General features: G+C 36.9%; 1 protein-coding gene across 4 annotated transcripts in view; it reads left to right on the top strand.

The window, feature by feature from the left end:
• LOC115210307 overlaps positions 1-15,261 on the top strand; it is a 131,305-nt gene that overhangs the window by 33,985 nt on the left and 82,059 nt on the right. Inside the window, exon 2 of one of the 4 annotated variants that reach the window (XM_036501934.1) lies at positions 1,180-1,279. The exons of the other annotated variants lie outside the window; for them this stretch is intronic. The gene's annotated coding sequence lies outside the window, so the exon portion shown is untranslated. The remainder of the gene's footprint in view (positions 1-1,179; positions 1,280-15,261) is intronic. 4 annotated transcript variants of the gene reach the window in all.

Raw genomic sequence — 15,261 nt, forward strand, 5'->3', positions numbered from 1 at the left:
GTTAGTTGTATTTTTTCTTAGTCCTAATCTTTAAATAATTACAAACAAGCATTCACTACAAATGGTTGCACCTCTCTTCTGTAATACTAACATTGTTTGACAAGGCAAGTAGCACTTTGTCTGAAGGGGAGTATAACAATTGAGATTGAGTAAAGCTTGAACCCCTGATCTTCTGGTCAACACCCAAACCTTCCTTTCACTCTATTATGTCTTCCATTTTATTTATTTGTCAGAATTTATTGATTTCTTCAACAATGGAATTTCTTTGAAAAGCAAGTGCACAGAGGTTGCTGAAATACTTTCACAGTGTTAAAAAGAAAGGATATTAAAAGATTAAATCTGACTGTCTGCTTCGATGTTATTCTTGTTTTTCTTTTTTGATATAACAATATGTTTGTCAAAGAAATGATTAATTCTTACCTTCAGACTTTTATACCAATATTTTTCAACATTTTTTTGATTGATGGCACCCTCAAATTTCTTTAGTTCTTTTTTTTTTCTATTTCTTTCAAAACTGTATTCTTTTTCTATCAGTGTTTTTAATCTGCTAATGTTTGCATTGCATATCTGACAATCATGACCACCCACAGGAAAGTAGGAAAAGTACCATTTTATATTTTTATTACACCTCTCCACATCCACCTTTTTTTCTGGAAATATTTTAGGTTTAGCGGCATGCCTAACCATACACTGTGACACTTTCTAATCTGCCCTGTGCTATTCCTTGCCAAATTCCATGACACCCTCTTTCTATTGCAACCATAAGCTATGTAGCTAACGTAAAAGTGCTTACAAATAGCATCACCGACACCTCCATGGGAAACTTGCCTGATGGTTTTTGCCAAATTTCAGTAATCCGACCCATTTTGTATCCTTCCTCCATGTTACTGGATGACAGGTGCGGGTGAGAAGCTGAGTCATAGAACTAAGGAATTGTGAACTGAAGCAAATAATGGTGGCTTTCTTTGATGAGCACAGGTATTTGTTCGTGATGGAGATTCATAAGCTTTTGAAATAGATTTCTTTAACCCTTTTATTATCATGTTTCTGTGGGAATAGATTGCTTTCTTTGTTTCAAATTGTTTGAAAATAATAAAATGTTTAGTGAAATAGCTGTCATTTTTTAAATTGGTGTTTTTAACATGAAATTTTGATGGATGATTTTAATTTGTATCATAGAATCAGGGTTGGCATCAAAAGGGATAAAACATTGGAAAAACAGATTATCAGGGACAATATGGTAATAAGGCAGTGATGGGCTGCTACACACTGGTTGTTGGTAAGTAGACTGAATAGAAAAACAAAATGAAAGACATAAGGGCAGGATGGGAGAAAGTGATGCAGTGGAGATAGGATGAGAGAAAAAGGAGCAACAGAATTAGAGAGAGAGAGCATTGTGTGCCATAGACTCAGTTACAAATTTTGTTATTTCTCTCTATTTTTAGCTACATTAATGAAGACTATTTAGATTTATCTCCTTTGATTAAAAAAAAGACATTGTGAAGTAGTGAAGTTGTTTAACCTCAGGTTAATTCTGTTGATTAAAGTTGTTCTTGATAACTATAATTAAAGTTGTCCTTGACCACCTAGTCTTTTATTTAGGATAGTGTATCTAGGACTACATCATCCAGTGTATAACTATTTTTTTTTTAAAGACAGTATTGTGATTTGTGGGAGGTTTTGAACAAGTTGAGTGACCACATAAAAGGTCCTGCATTGGTTAGTAAGGTTTGAACTTATGATCTGTTGATGTGTACTGAAGTACTTTAACTACCAACCACTGTACACAAAAACAAATAAAGAGTAACTATGTATATACCTTTTCAATATGTATATACCTTTTTTGAGTGTTGGGCCTCACGGGTGCAATGACAAATGACCGAGACCTTTGGCAATATGCTGTGCTTGAGTAGAAAACCCATCAAGCCAAGTGAAATCGTAGATATGGCAGATACTGGTGTCATGCAACGGGTACCCATACTGGTAGTGCACAAAAGCACCTGTTGCTTTCTTGGAGTGGTTGGTGTTAGGAAGGGTATCCAGCTGTAGAAACCATACCAAATTATACTGGAGTTTGGTGCAGCCCCTCAGCTCACCAGCCCTGGTCAAACTGTCCAACCCATGCCAGCATAGACAATGGACATTAAATGATGATGATGATGATGATAATGATGAATGTTTAAAGTGATCTGAATTAAAAATATTTCTTCAAAATTTCCTGTTAATTTATATTTCAAGCATCAACTCAATAACGGCAGTTATTTTACTAAATTCTTCATCAGGGAAGTAGACAAGGGTTTAGAAAGACGAGGAGAGGCTGAGGATTGCTGAAGACAAGTTTACATGAAGAATATGCAACACCGAGACATGGTTAGCTGACAGCATGCACATTTTCAAATGCAGACAATGCTGCTTACATGTGGGTTTCTGGTATAAGTCAGTTTGCGATTGAGTAAGACCGTTTCCTAAACTCAGCAAACCCATACAAACATTCAAAGAATCCAAGAAGTTGCATGAATTTGTTTTGAGCAGATAGTGTTGCACAACACTGAAGCAATTTTTCAGTGCAGTAAGCTATAAAACCAGTGGCACAATGGGTTAAGATAACCTGAAACCAACTGCGCTTCAGAGTTTTTGTATTTATTTATTTATTTTATTATATGAGTTTATATTCTAGAAAGAAATTTTAATGAGAACTGGTGATTCTTCACTTGCAGTGATTCACATGGTATTTAATCCATAGCTGAGTCTCTAACAGGTGCTACGACTCAGGGTTAGACCAATACATATACAGATCACCCGTGATTGCACAAGACTTATGGATGCCTCCTCATACATGATATAGCAAATACACCCCCCTCTCTCTCTTTTTCTCTCTCTCTCTTTTTCTCTCTCTCTCTCTCTCTCTCTCTCTCTCTCCCTCCCCACACACAGTCTACATGGTGCTTTTGATTCACATTAATGATTTTCTCGTTAGGCTTGTGTTTTCCTCTTTTTCTCGTCCATGTCTCAAACTAGGAACGGGGGAAAGGCAAGTACACAGTATTTCCCCTTCCCCGCACATCAAACCCTTTTGGGATGCAGTGAATTCGGGGGTGGGGTGGGGTGGATGGTGGTTGTGCAAGGTTAGTGGAGGTGAAGTTTTTTTTTTTTTTGTTTGTTGAAAGTTGAACTGCAGTACAATCACACTTGTTTGTGATAAGTAAATATTGATTGATCGATTGATTTGATGGCATAGTGTCAAGATTGAAACGCTGATGCAATTTGTTTATAAAAAAAAAAAAAGAAAGAAAAGCGCCCCTATCCCCCAACCTCTACTTAGTTTATAAGTGAATTTGTAAAACAAGTATTTTGCAAAACATACGTAAAGAAACTATAAAACACGTCTAGTTTTGTTTTAGATTTTAAAACGTATGTTTTAGTAATGTTTTTTGTTTGCTTGTTGTTTTTTTCCTTATCAAAATTAAAGTGTTCTTTGATTTTGTCTGTTATTTGATTTTTAAACCAATCGCACATTTTTAGTTTTAGGGGGAAAACACAGCAAAAAAAGAAAAATCCAGATTTTTGTTATTTGTACGTGTGTATTCTGTATGTTTTTCCGAGTGATTAATTTGTTTCTGAAGATGGTAGTTGTTGCAGCTAACGGTGACATGTTGCCGTTTTAATTGTATCGGATGGAATGCAGAAACCTGACTTTGTAAAGTGAAAATTTAATTTATTACAAAACATGTTAGGAATTCTACAGATGATTGAAATATTTCATCAAAAAATTGCTGTTCGTTTTGTTGCAAAAGAAAATCAAAGAAAAACAGTATTGATTGATATGTAGGTAGATAGAACTAGTTTTATGGAGAAAAGGAGAATTAACTTTGATAATCTGCAATAATTAAGATGAGTTGAATTTAAAAAAAAAAAATCATGGTTTCTATAATTATTAGAAAATTACCAATGTTTAGAAATTTGGGATGGGGCTGGAGTTATCGAAAAAAAAAATAATAATTGCTTCAGCAATTAGCAGTCATAGACTTGCATGTGTGCACAGGTGGTCATTAATGGCTCTCTGTTTATTATGAAATCTGAGAAGAGAATCTCTCTCATGTGGGTGTTGACAATAGACACACCCAACCTGTTCAATCAAAGCCATTTGATGATAAATAGGGAGGGAATCCATGGTAATTTAGATCTTATGCAATAGAGTAAAGGTTTGTGGCTTAGTGGTTAGGCTGCTGCACTCGTGATTGCAAGATTGTGGTTTCAATTGCAAGGCTAGGTGGTGCATTGTGTTTCTGAGCAAAGCACTTCACTTCATATTGTTCTGTAGTCAGTTTGGCATCTGATGTTTGGCCCACCATGCACCTGCACTGGCAATGTTGATTTGATGGAGGGCATGAGCTAATTGTACAGTATGATCATGTGATCACTGTAAACCAATCACCTGTGCAGGTTGATCAGCAAGTGATTGCAGAACTCTCATCTGTTGTTTACGAATGGTGGTATCTCTTAGATACCCTTATTTATAACTTTAATATATATGTATATACATACACACACAATATCATCCTCATCATCGTTTAATGTCCGCTTTCAATGCTGGCATGGGTTGGATGGTTTGACGGAGGATGGGCATCATGTATTTTTCTTTGATTATTCACAGGAGATGGTCCTGATTTAATCAGGACTTACTTGGCCAATGCTGTTGTAGTTGCAGCAACATTAATCCTAAAAGACCATTGTTGTTAAATACTCAGTCAGCTCTGATTGAGCAGGATTATTGACGAAGGGCATTTTATCAGTTTTTTTCTATTCAGTCACAGTGTATCTAGGACTATAATGTTTAGTGTTTTTTTTTAAATTGTACAATATAATTTTGAATGAGATTTGGCTATTATATCTAGCAGGTTAAGCAGTTATGTAAAAGCTCCCTATTGGCCATGGTTTCGTTACATATAAAATCAACTATCATGTGATCATTGTCATCTTACGAAATGAACTGTCACATGATCATTGTTGGCTCTGAAACCATCTACCATGTGAGATTATCACTTAATGATATCAACTGTTCATGTGACATTGCCATCTATGAGATTAACTGTTCATGTGACATTGTCATCTATGAGATCAATTGTTTATGTGACATTGTCACTGATGATATCAACTATCTTGTGACATTGTCATCTATAATATCAACTATTCATGTGAGATTGTCATTTATGATATCAACTATTCATGTGAGATTGTCATTTATGATATCAACTGTTCATGTGAGATTGCCATCTATGATATCTACTGTTCATGTGAGATTGTCACTATATAATATCAGCTGTCATGTGACATTGTCACCTTTGATATCAAGAATTTGTCATTGCCAGCTATGAAATCAGTGATCACATGATGTTGTCATTTAGATTTTGTATATGATTTAACCAAAATTTCCCTTTCAAATTTTCACAGATCATTGTTTATGTGTATTGATGACTTTGTGTGTGTGTGTGTTTCTTTTTGTGTTTTTAATTTAATAATCAGAAATGTTTTGATAATTAAAGTCTTAAATGTCTTTTCATTCAACGAATTTTTGTTATATTCTTTCATCTTTTCATCTAATAAGATTTGTTTATTAATTTTATTTCATTTTGTTTACTTTATTCTGTATTCTCAGTGTTTCTTTTTATCTTTCTTTTTGATAATAATTTCATTATTGGCTTTCTCACTTTATTATTTTTCATGTCCAACTTTTAGCAGAAATAAATTTCATTTTGCTTTCCAATCTCAAATGAATTTACCAAAAAAATTCTGTAATTCCTCAAGAATCAATTCTTTTGTCACCTTTTTTGTTCTATTTTATTCCTGTTATTTTTTTTTATTTTTCTTCTTCATTTGTTTCTCCACTTTTTTCTCATCTTTTTTCTCTCTCTTTGTCTTTTATCTTTTACTTGTTTCAGTCATTAGACTTTGGCCATGTTGGGGCACCACCTTGAATGATTTTTAGTTGAAGGAATCAACCTTAGTACTTTTTTTTGTTTTAAAGCCAGCTTCTTATTCTATTGGTCTCTTGTGCTGAACTGCTAAGTTATAGGGACAAAAACGCACCAACATTGGTAGTCGGGCAGTGTTGGAGGACAAACAGACAGAAAGATACACACATAAATGTACATATAAGCATACACACACACATGTGTGCAATGGGCTTCTTTCAGTTTCCGTTTATCAAATCCACCAACAAGGCTTTGATTGACCTGATGCTGTAGTAGAAAGACACTTGCCCAAGGTGCTATGCAGTGGGACTGAACCTGGAAGCATATGGTTGAGAAGCAAGCTTCTTACCACAGCCATGCCTGCACCTCTTGTTTCTTTTCTCTTTCCTTTTCTTCTTTCAGTCCCCCCCCTTCTTTCTTTTCCCTTATTATTGTTGTTGTTGCTGTTAAAGAACTTCAGTGTTACAATGGAAATATCAAAATTCCTTCAGCTTGGTCTGACTTGGGATTGGAAGCTTCTAGGTAGTATGTGGCCTTGATATGTTCCTTGAGTAAATTCGGTAAAGTTATTTGCATTCCATTCATTCAGAATATGGTTCCACATTCCAGAACACTGCCCCATCCCCTTCTTGTCACTTTCTTTCTTTTCATTTTTCTCCTCTTCTATTTTACTCTTATTAGTAGTGGTTGGCATTAGGAAGGGCATCAAGCTGTAGAAACTCTGCTAGATCAGACTGGAGCCTGGTGCAGCCATCTGGTTCACCAGCCCTCAGTCATTCGTCCAACCCATGCTTGCATGGAAAGCGGACGTTAAACGATGATGATGATGATGATGTGGTTAAGAAGTTTGCTTTTCCAACCACATGGTCCCAGGTTCATTCACACTGTGTTTTACCTGGCCAACCAAAGTCTTGAGAGTGGATTTGGTAGACAGAAACTGAAAGAAGCCCATATATATCTTCATCATCATTTAATGTCTGTTTCCATGCTGGCATGGGTTGGATGACTTGATAGGAGCTGGCATGTCGGAGAGCTGCATTAGGATTCAATCGTCTGTTTAGGAGAGGTTTCTTTGGCTGGATGCCCTTCCTAGTGCCAATCACTTTGCAGAGTGTACTGGGTGCTTTTTATGTGGCCCCTCCCAGCATAGGTACTTTTTGTGTGACACCAGCGTACATAGAAAATCAACTATATATATATATATATATATATATCATCATCATCATCACCAGTTAATGTCCATGGTCCATGCTGGCATGGGTTGAACTGCTTGATAGGAAGTGGCAAGGTCAACCACTCCACAGAGTGTACTGAGTGTTTTGTATATGGCACCTTAAGTTTAGAATCTTAATTCTGTTGTGGTGGGCAGATTTTCTCAAGTACAGCAATGTGCTGCATTTCTGTCCTCTCTCCTCTTCATAAGACTCAGCCTTTCGAGATCAGCCTTCAAAACTTCATCCTATATCTTCCTGAGTTTCCCTCTTCCACAAGTTTTCTCTGCTTTAAGTAATTGGTACTTCTTCATGCAACTGCCCTCATCCATCCACATCACATGACCAAACCTGTCTCTTTTCTTACTGCATCTAATTCCTCTATTTCTCAAATTCTCCCTCAATACACAATACACAATGTATGTATGTATGAGTGTGTGTATGTGTTTCTTTGTTTTGACATAGTGTGATAGTTGTAAATGAGTGTCCCTGTCATACAAGCAGTGTCATTCATTTCCAATCTTCTGCAAAAACATGTCTAACCAGTGGGGTGGGGGAATATTACCTTGCTTGGAAATAAGTGAGGGTTGGTAACAAAAGGGGGCATCTGGTTGTAGAAAATCTGCCTTAATAAACTCTGTCCAACACATGCAAGCATGGAAAAGCGGATGTCAAATGACGATGACGGCGGCGATTCTTTAATAGGTTACTTGTACTCCATTCTGATACAATCAGATGTTACATGTGTCTTGAAAACAAAAACAAAAAAATCTAAACAAACAAAAAAAAAAACAACAATCCTCCCCTCCTTGATCAAAACCAAAACAAAATGAAATTAATCTTTCACCGAGTGGATTAACATTAAGATGCTTTCAAGCAGTTTAAGAATTAGTGTATTCTTGCATCAAACTTAAAATCAAACATCATTAAAAGTTCGTTAAATCTGCGATTGCCAATTGTCCATTTTATTGGATTATGATTTCAGCTTTGCTCTTATTGCATGCAACGTTCACTAACACAATCAGTAGATTAACCAAAGATGAATGATTATAATAACGAGATTGAGCAAGTATTTTCGTATTTAATCAACTACATTGATGGGCTGTTTTATTGATTTTTATCCTTGTTTATGCTTTGTTTATTTTATTTATTTCCATTAATTTCTGCGGTGGTTAAAAGTAATATTGAAAATTTAATTTAAATTAATATTCATATAGAAAAAATAAAAATAAAAAAAAAAGATATAAAATTAGACATTTTATTCAGATTTTCCTCTCAGATAAATTTCGCTGTTGTTGGTTTTTATTGACTGTAGTTGCCAGTTATCTCCTCACAGTATCTGCTCTGCCTGTGTTTTAAATTATTTTCCATCGTAGCTATTATTTATTGCATGTTTTTCTCTATGCGTGCTGTTTGTTATCTTTCGGTGACTATCTCAGATGTTTCATTATCCATCTTTGAACCACAGGGATTCCTTGGACAGTTACTTCATTCCAGCTTCTGTAGATTTCCAACGATGCTAGATAGATCTTTCTATTTACAGAATGCTGAGATCTATTACGATTATTTGTCATCATCATCATCATTCACCATTCTACTTTTCCTTGCTTGCATGGATTAGACAGAATTTGTTGAATCAGATTTTCTGTGGGGCTGGATGCCCTTCCTATTGCTAACCCTCGTCCGTCTCCAAGCAAGCTAATATTACCCCATGACCACCCATGTTTTTCACAGAAGACTGGAAGTGAGCAACACTGATTGTATGATGTTTTACTTTTTTACAAACACACATACATATATAACCATTTATGACAGGCTTCTTTCAGTTTCCATCTACGAAATCTGCTCACTAGACTTTGCCTAGTCTGGAGCTTATAGTGGAGACACTTGCCCAAGGTGTCATGTATTGGTACTGAATTTGAGACCATACTTTTGAGGAGCTTCTTTTATTTGTTTCAGTCATTAGACTGTGGCCATACTGGGGCAACACTTGAAAACTTACTAGTTGAATGAATTGGCCATAATACTTACTGTTTTTAAAAGCCTTGTACTTATTCTCTTGGTCTTTTTTGTTGAACTGCTAAGTTATGGGGACAAGAACATGAGTGGTGGTGGGACACACACACACACACACACACATGACTGGCTTCTTTCAGTTTCCGTCTGCCAAATTCACTCACAAAGCTTTCGTTGGTCTGAGGCTATAGTAGAAGACACTCACTTGTCCAAGGTGCCACGCAGTGTGACTGAACCCAGAACCCTGCGGTTGCGAACCAAGCTTCTTACCACACTGCCACATCTGCTTGCTTATACTTTTTTTCTTAAGTTGAAGATAAAAATTCCTTAGCAGGTAATCTTGTCCAAGGTGCCACGCAGTGTGACTGAACCCAGAACCATGTGGTTGGGAACCAAGCTTTTTACCACACTGCCACATCTGCTTGCTTATATTTTTTTTCTTAAGTTGAAGATAAAAACTCCTTAGCAGGCAATCTAATAACTTATTGATTATGTTCCTATTATTTCCCCTGTATCTGCTATTAATTCATCGTATGTTGTTCTTTGATAATATCTGGTGTTACACTCAGCCATTCCACCGATTCTCATGACGGCTGTTTGAAATGAGATGCTCTCTCCTGAAGATATCAACTGCATCTACTACAGTTGGATGTCCCACCACAAAGATTAGCTTATCTGCTGCGGCTTTTCACAGGAACATACCGTTTATTTATTTATTTATTCATTCATTCATTCTGTGACTGCAGGATGGAGATAACTGAATGAGGTTAGTAAAGTTAACGACCAGTTCCAGCTGTTTGAGGTTAATATTATTAAGGCGGAGGAGTTCCCAGATGCCTGCAGCTATGGAGAAGAAAGATTAAATAAAATGTTTAACGCAAGATCTGATAGGTGTGATACCAGTGTAGGTGACTGCCACCGGAGAATGAGAGTTAAGTGCACGAGATGCATCTAAATGGATTGGTTATTAAGTTAGGCGTTGGAAAGATTAGAGACCATTGTGTTAATGGTAGATGATGGTTATTTTATGTGATTCTTACAAAGGAATATCAATTACATTTGGTGTTGCATAATCTCTCCAGAGTCTATCAGACCTACCATCATACCAATCATACCATCACTCGTCTCTCATCTAATGATATTGATTTCTTCCTTCTTGTTTTTTTTTTTTTTGTTTTTGTTGCCTGTAAATTTTATTGATCTTATATCTCTCAAAAGGTGTCAATTTTTACCTTTTGAGAATTATTGACCATGTGAAATGCTGTTGAATTTCACTCTTCCCCACCCCCACCCCCTCTCCATTTCGACCTCTGCTACTACGAATTATTAAGCACATTTGATGTTTCTGAATATTTTAAGGTATGTCAGCATGTGTGTGTGTGCGTGTGTGTGTGTGTGTGTGTGTGTGTGTGTGAGTGAGAGAGAGAGAGAGAGAGAGAGAAAGACAGAAGGAGAGAGAGAAAGACAGAAGGAGAGAGAAAGAGAGAAGGAGAGAGAGAGGGAGAGAGAGAAAGAGTGCATATGTATGTGTGTGTGAGTGAAAGAGAAACAGAGAGAGACAAAGAGAGCACATGTGTGTGTGAGGGCGTGTGAGTGTAACAGTATGTGAGCGTATGTGTGTTTGTGTGAGTGAGCGTATGTGTGTTGTGTGTAAGCGTGTGTGTGTACCTGTGTTACATTTCGTCTTCATTTCTTGTAGGAATCATTTCCCAAATTTCTCTTTCCCTTCGTCTGTAGACGATCGGCCAGAATTCATTGATCACTGTGTACACATCAATCAACCAATCATTCTTTTAGCTTTATGCATTTCGGTTCCAGCCTACTCTATGCTTTAGAGTAGGTGTCTTTAAAAGTTGCCAAGTTCAATCCATCTCTAAGCATCACCATTTTTGATCTCCTTATAATGTTAACAGCTAGAGCGCAAATTAACGTAGCCGTAAAAATTACCTGGAATGGTTGTAATGATTTCACGTGCAGGTATTAGTGGCGGTACAATAAAGAGGAAATGGAAAATACTGCTATACCTTTTCCAAGATGAAAAGAAAAGTTTTTAAAAAACACCTTGTGAAAACAATTATTGGAAGTTTGAAATCCTTGGAGCTACTCGACTCATATATTGAGCTGTGTGAATAAAGAATAAAATGATATCTGATCAAAAAACTTTCTGCTGTATAAATCAACTTGATTGATGTAGTATATAATTGTTTGGTGCATAGACACTGGCAAATACATGCTGTGATTAGAACTTATAATCCATATGTTGGTACTTGTTTGTGTCATCCATGCCTTTATTTCTGAGTAATTTTGGGCCTTGTGGAGGCCAAGTGACTGAGTTCCTTTCGAGCGTTGGGCCTCACAGAGGCAAAGTGGTTGAGTTCCTATTGAATGTTGAGCCTCACGGTAATGAGGTAGGTAAGTTCCTTTTGAGTGTTAGGCCTCATGGAAGTGAGGTGGGTGAGTTCCTTTTGAGCATTGGGCCTCAGAGAGGCAAAGTGGGTTCCTTTTGAGTGTTGTGCCACACGGTAGCCCTTGTTTCATACATTCCAATCAATATAAGGCTTCCCTTTCACAGGTCCCAAATTACTCTATTGGTTGCCAAAAACTGGGAATCTGTATCATATAGGATGCATGGCTGCTAAAGAAATATGGCAAAGGGTTAAGCTGCTTATGTGCAATTAGAGGGCGGTTTGACTGCTATTTCTAACAGATCAAGAGACCACATAGGGGCTTAATTATTCGCTTGGATAGAGGAGAGGATGAATAATGGTGAAATAGTGAAAACAGTGCAGCACTGAACTAAATGTCCGGAAGTATTTAGTCACGTTCCCCAACATTTTTAAGTTCAAACCCTACAGAGGTTAGTAAACCGAAAACAACATGATTCAAACAATTAGACGAAATACCACTGTGTCGTCTTTTACCAATCTACGGAATCCACATTATTATCTCTACTGTAATTAATCTCCACTAATTAATTAAGTGGGATTAATTAAGTGGTCCAAGTCATTAGACTAATTTCAAATCTTTTTTTGGGAACAGCAATACCACTTTTGTTGTACTTGGAATGTACTTGGAAAGGACACACCAATCCCATCATCATCATTTAACATCCATTTTTTCATGCTGGCATGGGTCAGATGGAATTTACAGAAGATGTAGTGTTGGATGTCTTTCATGTGTTTCCAAGCTGGGTAATATTTTCCCTTATGGTTAGTCCCCATTACTCTGCAAGGGGCATAGGGCCAGTTTTTTGGTTTCTCTGGCAGATATATATTCTTCACTAGATGGCACCCTGGTCTGTCACAGGATTACTCATTTTTGCCAGCTGAATGGACTGGGGCAACGTGAAATGAAGTGTCTTGCTCAAGAACACACTGCATCACCTGGTCCAGGAATTGAAACTACAATCTTCCAATCAACACCCTATCCACTAAGCAAGTGGTTTCCAAAGTGGGAGCATTGAAGAAAAGTGGGGTGGTAATTGGGTAGCAATTGATGTAAAAACAACAAAAATAATCGGTTAATTAGGTTTAAGTTTTATTTGTGAAATGCAGTTGCTTTGAATTTGCTTCAGGAAGTGGTCTTTGTTTGTGGTGGTAAGTTAGAGAGTGGTGGTGCTAGTAATGTGGCCTGGGTGCCAAAGGGGTGGCAGCCTGTAAAAGTTTGGGAACCACTGCACTAAGCTATGTGCTCCACAGTATTTTCCCATAGCTAGACTTAATTTTCACTGGAGACTGGAAATGAACATCCTCACTTATGTGGTTGTGATGCTTATTTAAAATGACTGTGTGATGTCTAGGCAAAGGCACACACACATGACCAGCTTCTTACGGTTTCTACCAACCAGATCTACTCACAAGGCTTTATAGTCAACCTGGAACTATAATAGGAGACTTGTTCAAAGTACCACACAGTGGGATTGAACTTAATACCAGTTTGTTGGCACACAAGGTTCTCAATTACACAGCCCAGCCTGTGTCCTTTAGTCACCTTTGGTAAAGCAGTGAGTTGGCAGAATCGTTTGCACACTGGACCAAATGCTTAGCAGTATTTCGTCTGATTTTACGCTCTGAGTTCAAATTCTGCCATAGTCGACTTTGCCTTTCATCATTTCAGAGTCGATAAATTAACTTCCAGTTGTGTACTGGGGTTGATCTAATTGACTGGCCCCCCTCCTCCAAAATTTCGGGCCTTGTGCCTTGAGTAGAAAAGTTTATCCACCTTTGCAGTTGTCTTTCACTCCTTACTTTGAGAACATTTGAATTTCAAACTTATTTCACTTCCATATTATATTTTGTCTTTTAAGTTTGTTTCTTCTTTAATTCAACTTGTTTGGAATTAATTTGTTTGCATTCTGTGAGTAAAGACATTGAACACAGAACGTAAGGATATCAAAATGCCACTAAGTATTTTGTCTGGCCTGCTAGTGATTCTGCCAACTTGCAGCCATAATGATGATAATAATCCTTTCTACTGGGGGATGGAGCTAGTCGATTAGATCTACCCCAGTGTGCAAATGGTACTTAATTTATTAACCCTGAAAGGATGAAAGGCAAAGTCAACCTCGGCAAACTTTGAACTCAGAATATAAGACAGACAAAATACCGCTAAGCATTTCGCCTGGCATGCTAACGTTTCTGCCAGCTCGCCACCTTAATAATAGTAATAATAATAATTTTACCAGTCTATAAAATACTAAGCATATCTTTAATATTCATCTTTTTAAAAATGATAATTTAAAAACAGACTTGGAGTAATTAAAAGCAGTCCATTAAACAATTATCTTAATGGCTTTTTAATCTACTAAAATATTTATTGATAATAATTTATCACTGTTTGTTTCGTCTCTTTTTGAAGAGGTCAAATGGTTGGTTGCATCAGTATCCTTGATTATTTAAGCCAATAGTACAGAATTCAAACAACTCCTTCATCTTCTGGTCTCCATTTAGGTGCAAGAGCCCCGAGATGTTTACATTTTGTACTCCACACATTTCATTTCATTTCAGTTATTTGTCATTTTATGAATTCTCCCCCTTTTTTTTATTATTTTATTTATTATTGTTGATGTTTATCTTTTTATCGTTTATATCACACTTGTTTTTGTTTTTAGACTCTGGCCATGCTGGAGCATTGCTTTTAACTTTTCGTCTTTTGGTCAAATGAATTAACCCTAGTACATTTTTTTTTTTTTAAAGCCTGGTACTGGTTCTATTGGTCTCTTTTACTGAACTGCTAAGTTACAGGGATGTAAACACACCAACACCAGTTATCAAGTGGTGGTAGGGGACAGACACACACACACACAAGAGGCTTCTTTCAGTTTCCTTCTACCAAACCCACTCACGAGGTTTTGTTTGGCTTGAGGCTATAGTGGAAGACACTTGCACATGGTGTCACACAGTGGGTTTGAACCAGGAACCACGTGATTGGGAAGCAAGCTTGTTACCACACAGCCACGCCTGCACTTCTCTCAGTTTATTTTTGATTCCAGATTTTATCTTACCAATCACACCATTACGAGTTCAAAATCCTGTCTAATTGTGGTTGCTACTAAAAGCACAAAGTGTTAAAGAATTTTGAAGTGACCACCTGACCTGATAAATTTGATTCTTGCACAAGAAACTAATAAAATGCAGTTTTACAGAGTTACTTTTGTTGTTCATTATAACTCTGCCTCTCACTCTCATGACCACTCCCTCCCTTGCATAACTACTACCTCCTCTCTGCTGAATTCATTCTTCCTCCTTCTCTCTTGCGAACTCTACCTCCTCCTCCTCTCCAGTGGATTTTACCCCCTCCCTGTTGTTAACTGTATTGTTTATGGTTAAAAGTTTGTCAGATTTTGTATAGGAAGTGTCTTGATTTGCGACATCACAGCTGCCAGTGACCAGATTAAAGTGTTCATCATCTAATTCATAGCCGAACACTTTATTGATCTGGCGGACTGCAGTCCTCCTTGTTAATAAAACAAGTTGAAGACGAAAGAAAATTAAATGACAGACGAAAAGCAAATGAATTAGAATTTATTGAATCGCAATCACTTCCAAACTATTTATTTCTTC

Source organism: Octopus sinensis, linkage group LG4, assembly GCF_006345805.1.
Source record: "Octopus sinensis linkage group LG4, ASM634580v1, whole genome shotgun sequence".
NCBI lineage: Eukaryota > Metazoa > Mollusca > Cephalopoda > Octopoda > Octopodidae > Octopus > Octopus sinensis.